The 6,488-nt window shown below is 34.0% G+C and overlaps 1 protein-coding gene across 1 annotated transcript in view; it reads right to left on the reverse strand.

Moving 5' to 3' along the window:
* LOC111635441 (exocyst complex component 1-like) overlaps positions 1–2,354 on the reverse strand; it is a 41,853-nt gene extending 39,499 nt beyond the window's left edge. The window contains exon 1 of the mRNA XM_023380400.1: positions 2,260–2,354. The gene's annotated coding sequence lies outside the window, so the exon portion shown is untranslated. The remainder of the gene's footprint in view (positions 1–2,259) is intronic.
* Between the last annotated feature and the right edge of the window lie 4,134 nt (positions 2,355–6,488).

Consider the following 6,488-nt stretch of genomic DNA (forward strand, 5'->3'; position numbering starts at 1 on the left):
TGAACAGCCCTGTCTAGAGTAATAATTATAATTAGCTGTAAACATTGAGCAGCAAATTAAATAAGGCTAAATTAATGGGAATTCTAATTTATTGATTTTGGCATTATAAGAATGTATTGAAACAAAAATGGAACATATATTATTGTGACATTGTCACAATGGTCATAATGCTGAGCTGCAATTTTTAATTATATTTTAATTTTAAAAATTGCATGACTTCTGGTCCAGACTAGAAGTTCATATATAGTTAATCAAGGCCTCAGGCCCATAAACTTTCCATATCCAGTCTGAATTTTCAGCTATACAACTCCATTCTTGAGATTAACACAGGACAGACAACAGTGGAAATGTATAAGTCTTCAATCTGAAAATTGCAGCCCAATTAAAAAATGTATAACTGTTAATTCTAATAACAGTAAATGATGACAATAAGCAGGTTCCATTACATATGGATATTAAAATCAAAGAACTTACCATAACAAAATTTCATATTTATTTCATATTTATTTTGGTCAAAGAATACCTAGGTAACCCCAATAGTGGCACTTCTGGCTGTTCGTAGTCCTGACAGACTCCTCCCGGAAGGGAGCCGCTGGCAGGCCACAGAGTGCCTGATGTCACTAGTTATTGATTCACAGTAGTTCTTGAATAAAATAAAAAACAGAAAACATCTACTAAATATATAGTTAATCTAACCTAACCTAACCAAACCGAAGCACTGTCATTGGGGTTACCTAGGTATACTTTAACCTTTATTTTATATTGTGCTGTAAAAATGAGTTATAAAGAAATTTACAAATGCTATAAAAAAATATCCAATTAACATTATAAAACGTAATGTAAATATGTCAATAATGCACACAATTAATAAACTCCTGGTGTAATCTCCCTTAATATGTTTGCTTACATTAACAAATATTCACGTTATATATTGTTGTCATTATAAATTTGTCTTTATATAGTGAGGTATTAGTTACTATTAATAAGCAAAATAATGTTGAGAGAAGGTAGGAGAAAGCATGCAGTGTTGCTATTCACAATTGTCATCATTTTATATTATAGAAATAATATTCTTATGCCTATTAAACATCTACTTAATTAGAAAATCATCATATAATGATTTTACAACTAAATAGATTTTGATGTTGCTAAATACTGTAGATGCCAACTTGATAATCAGATTTCCTGGACCCACCGATGGCCGAGTGGATAAAACCATTGAACACTGTTACAACAAAGCCTGTAACTATTGAACACTGGCAACTGCTAGCATTCAATAGTCACGGGCTAGCTAGCCCATTGGTCAGATGTGGTTTCTGGTTTAATTTACGTGTCTAACACCTGAGTTTCCCATAAGTGAATTTCCCATAGAAAGACTCTCAAGAGACACTCTCCCTTGGTGAAACAGTTAAACCTCCGAATGACACGGTTGGGACCTCATCAGAGCCATAGACCATATCCATGCGAATAAAAAAGTCAAAGCAACCCTAAATGCAACCCTTCAAGACACAGTCCTCAAAGATTATTGCATTTAACTATTTAGCCCACACGACTATGTCGGCTTCGAGTAGCCCACTCGACCATTCACAGAGTACTTGATGTTATATAGTTTCCAGAGAGGCACGAGAGCTTGTCCTCACATGGATACGTCAGTGCAAGCATAGCAAGCACCAAACCGCAAGAATGCAAGGCGAGCAATAGCGAGCCTCGACCAACACGGAACATGCAAAACAGGCAGTAGTTCCAATTCACGGTAAAAACCGACCTTTGAAAGTGACTATCTTGCAAACAGTCGTGTGCATGAGTACGGGTCCATTGACTTTCTTGCTCATACAGGACAGTCAATACTTCTGGGGTGGAATATCCCTCATTCACGGTTCACATCTTACCGCAGAATGTTCACGTGTTGCCTTGACACATACATTAAACCTACTACACCAGATTTTCTGTTTAAAGGTATAAAACTTGTTGCATATTAACCAATTTAACAATTTAGCAACTTCATCTACTTTATGTTAAAATTGGTCTCTTTATTTCCAAATTTTAAGAAAAATACTTATTTTAATCAACATTTTTGACATAAATGTTTAGAAATTGTATTAAAATTCAAATTTGACACTATTTAAGCTTTTCTATCATCTCATTTATGGTCTATCAATGATTATATCAACATATACAACACATTATACAACAAATTAAATATGAATTTATTTAATTTATTGTGTATAATGTCATACTAATGAATTAAATAAGAATTACTTGAAAGTTGCTCGAAAAGTAAATAAACGTAAGCATCGGCCCCATTTCGAGTCACACCATCTGATAGTTCAATATTTCGTTGTCAGATGTCGCTACTAAAAGAATTTATATATAAAATAAATAATTGATGTTTATTAATATTCATTATTATTAAGCTAAATATTTAATAAATGTATTTTTTCAACTTTACGTATTTTTAAAAATAAAAACATATTCGAGGTTTTTAAATGTTTTTGTTAAAAGTGTAAGCACGTAGTTTTTTCTACTCTTACGGCCGGATGGCCAAGTGGTCGAGGTGGCAGCCTAACGTTCTGGGGAGTCCGGGATCGAAAAACTCCCCAGGGATTTTTCGGGGAGTGATCCGACCGGATATGTCTGACTCCGTCCCTCATCATCCGGCCGCTCCATTGTTTTAGCAAGCCTGGCCGAATTCATGGCTTGCTAAAAGAAGCCCTTTTAGAGCCATCAGGGCGGAGAGAGAGAGAGAGAGAGAGAGAGAGAGAAAGACTCTTTTCGTCCTTTTTTTCGTACCCATCGTTAGTTTGACCAGGATCATAATGGAACGACTGGTTGGTGAGAGACCAGGACCCGACTTATCCGGGACATACCAAACCCAAAAAATTTCTTGGGCTGTTTGCCTGGGTTCAATTACGGATCCCCAGAGCGGTAGGCCTACGCCTTAACCGTTTCGGTAATCCTGCCGCTTCCATTAATAAGAACTTTATAATTAATTCACGAAAATGAAACTTTCTTAATAATAAAAATTTAATCATCAGCAAAGAAAATTTTAATGTTTTAATGTATATAAGTGTAATGAATTTAACTGTAACGTAAATCGAATTCAAACGGCAGAATGACTAAAACTCGTAAATATATGACCTTGTTACTTAATATAGGCTAATCTTGCCCGAATTTTTCATAAAGGTACCTCCACGCATGCGATATCGTATTGCAGTTTTTAAAATTAATACACTTGCCGGTCAAGCTGGATTTATATATTTGCAAGTCTCCAGGCTACGAATATGGTCTGTTTGATAAGCCCGCCTAGTCTACTTGTGTTCTGGAGGTCCCCTTGAACTTCTGGGTCAGTGGCATATGTGGACAAGGTGGTGGTTTTTAATGTTGTATTGATGCCCACGTACATTTTTTCGTATTGATCGTTTAGTTGAGCCAATATACACCACCTACCTTCGGAATCTATCATCCTTTATCGTTATACTGTACACTCCTGCTTTGATCTATCTTATCTTTCGCGTTGCGTAGCAACTTATATATTGTACCAGATCTCCTGTACGCGATTTCGGTACCACTATGGCCAGCAATATCTTTGTATAAGGAGTTCAAATGCCAATTGAACTGTACTTTGGTGCGCTCGGAGCCGGGGTTGCGCTGCCGGTTTCTGTTAGAAGTAGTCTGGGTGTTGGGAATGGTGTGTGCGGCTAGATGGTTGACGTGCGACTAAACATCCAGATGGCACAACGCGCTGATTGATCAGCTGAATGACGTCAACCTACTAACAATTGAACTGTACTTTGGTGCGCTCGGAGCCGGGGTTGCGCTGCCGGTTTCTGTTAGAAGTAGTCTGGGTGTTGGGAATGGTGTGTGCGGCTAGATGGTTGACGTGCGACTAAACATCCAGATGGCACAACGCGCTGATTGATCAGCTGAATGACGTCAACCTACTAAAATCAGAAATGTCGGTCGATCAGCCTAAACTTTATATTATTGTTGTTGTGAGAGCGGGCAGACATTATATAATAGTTATAGACATTTCATCTAAAACTTGATAAAAGGCACTTATTTATAATTTCACTAGCTCTTGTGTGTATTGACATTAATTGAAAATTTTGCAATAATTTTAACATTAAACTAAGTTACGTGATATCAAAGATTTTAATGCCGAGACATTTTTAAACATCAAGAAGTAACTTTTATCTGTTTTGTATTTTTTAAGCTTTTTTGTATATTTACTTTAATAATAAAATAATCAAAAACAACAAATATAAATTGCAAATTAAGTTTTTTTATATTCTTTATTAGACAATACAGTATTTTTAAACTTACGAAAACTTGTATTTAATGTTTTATATATATTACAACAGAATATGCAAGTGGAAATACAGGTTAGTTAACAATTTAATATAATTTTCACCTAAACATAATTCATAGTTTTTAATGCATAATTGTTAAAACATTTTAAATAATAAGTTATTTTTCTACAAATTCTCTAATCCATTGGCTTGCTTTTCAAATCAAATCCTGTGGAAACTTAAATATAGACACCGAATATCACTTCGCTTTATATTTTCCTACGCAACACAAACAAAAATAGCTTACCACGAAAACTACAGTACTAATGCAACATTACTTTTTCCTGGCACTTATATTGATAAACAATTTCCATGATGAAATGTGTGGAAATTCTTATTTAAAACATATTCGAAGGAATTTAAATACTTACAGTATTATTGATTGTTAAATAATTTATACAAGAATTCTATACTTTTAGTTTGAAAAATGGTCATACAAATTTAATTAAACATATTTACAGATATATCTATTACGGAAGTGGATACATGTAATTTCTGTAAATTTGAAGTGTTGTTTCTTAACACAGATTTTGAACTGACATTCAAAAGCACAAAATATCCATTGACAGAAAGAACTGTCAATCCTAACTAAAACATTAAAAAAATTTTCTGATAAGAGTAATCTATGGAGAATAGGCCTATTCTTTATTCAAAATTGTTCAATAACTTTTACATTTAAACTTTGTAATTTGTTAAGCAAGATTTGTGAAAATTTCTCTTTCAGAAGTATACAAAACTTAGCTAATTTTATTGTTTCATCTAACTATATTAAATGCATATGACAAATTCAAAAAATATTCTGACTCGTCTTAATTATAAATTTCATCCTTTCTCGAACTTTTTATAAATAATATCTGTAACAAATTATAAATTTTCTGTTATTCATTATCTGCGCACGTACATTTAAATTTAAAAGACTAATCGCACTATTAAAATTATCTATTGTGTTTAATTTGGTTCAGAGGTACTGTACAAGTATAAAGTTAAAATTCGTTCAAAAAATAAATAATCTTAGTAATTTATTAGTAAAAGTAAGCCGTTTTAAAATTATTCCAGTGGCGTAGCGTTGGTGTCAGCCGCCCGGGGCGGAGGAAAATTTCGTCCCCCGTTATTTAGGTATCTCAATTTAAAAGACTAAAATTCAGTTTTGTCACAGAAGAAGCAATGAAAAATTCCGTACTAGTGCAGCGACCTGTTTAAATTAGCTCCATTGGATATTGGTGGTGTATATGAAATGAATCGCACTAGCAAAAATAAAATAAAAGGTTAACAGGTTGCGCATGATATCCTCGGATGAAATTACTAGTTCACCGGGACGGTGAGTCGATTCCCGGACTGTCCGGACGATAGCACTATCGTAGGCGCGACGCAAATATAGATTAGAATGGTTCAAATTTTTACAAGATATTATTAATATTTATTGTGAAATTTTGCCTCCCCCACTACGCTACGCCACTGAATTATTCCTATAAATTTAAGAAAACGTGCAAACTAAACTTTATGTTGTATTTTCACTTTATACTCACTCAATATTACAACTAAAAAAAATAATCTATTTCTGCGTGACTTCTTTCTGACGACCACAAAATATAATCGACCAGCATTTCCTATTTCGGTGGATTGACGTCATTCAGCCGACCAATCAGCGCGTTGTGCCATCTGGATATTTAGTCGCACGTCTTCTATTCTAATAGCCCGGGTCGCCCCCTAGTGGGCGTACTAGCAGCAGCGATGTCATTCCGTGGTATAAATAAATTCCTATTACAAATAAAAATAATAATATACTGAATTTCTCATGGCGTACCCTACTAAAACGCAGCCAAAAGTGCAAAAAACCGCATCAAATAATAATATACTGAATTTATTGTTAATTTAAATAATAGCTAGGGTCGCCCCTACTGGCCATTTTTTGGCATACAGTGACAGAAAGAAAGAATCCAGTTTTTCAGCTTTATATAGTTAGATTTTAGTATTATTTAATATGCAAATAACAAAAAAAGCAATGAAAATGTCATCTTCACTAACATGAACTTTACAAAGTTTTATAAAATTGAATTGCAAATTGCAAAGTTACAATAGATACGTAAAGCTCCCTCTACGAAAAATTCGACTATAGCGTCTACAAAAGAAATGAATTAT

The sequence above is a fragment of the Centruroides sculpturatus genome, unplaced genomic scaffold (genome assembly GCF_000671375.1).
Source record: "Centruroides sculpturatus isolate CEXI.00-Female unplaced genomic scaffold, Cexi_2.0 scaffold904, whole genome shotgun sequence".
Taxonomy (NCBI): Eukaryota; Metazoa; Arthropoda; class Arachnida; order Scorpiones; family Buthidae; genus Centruroides; species Centruroides sculpturatus.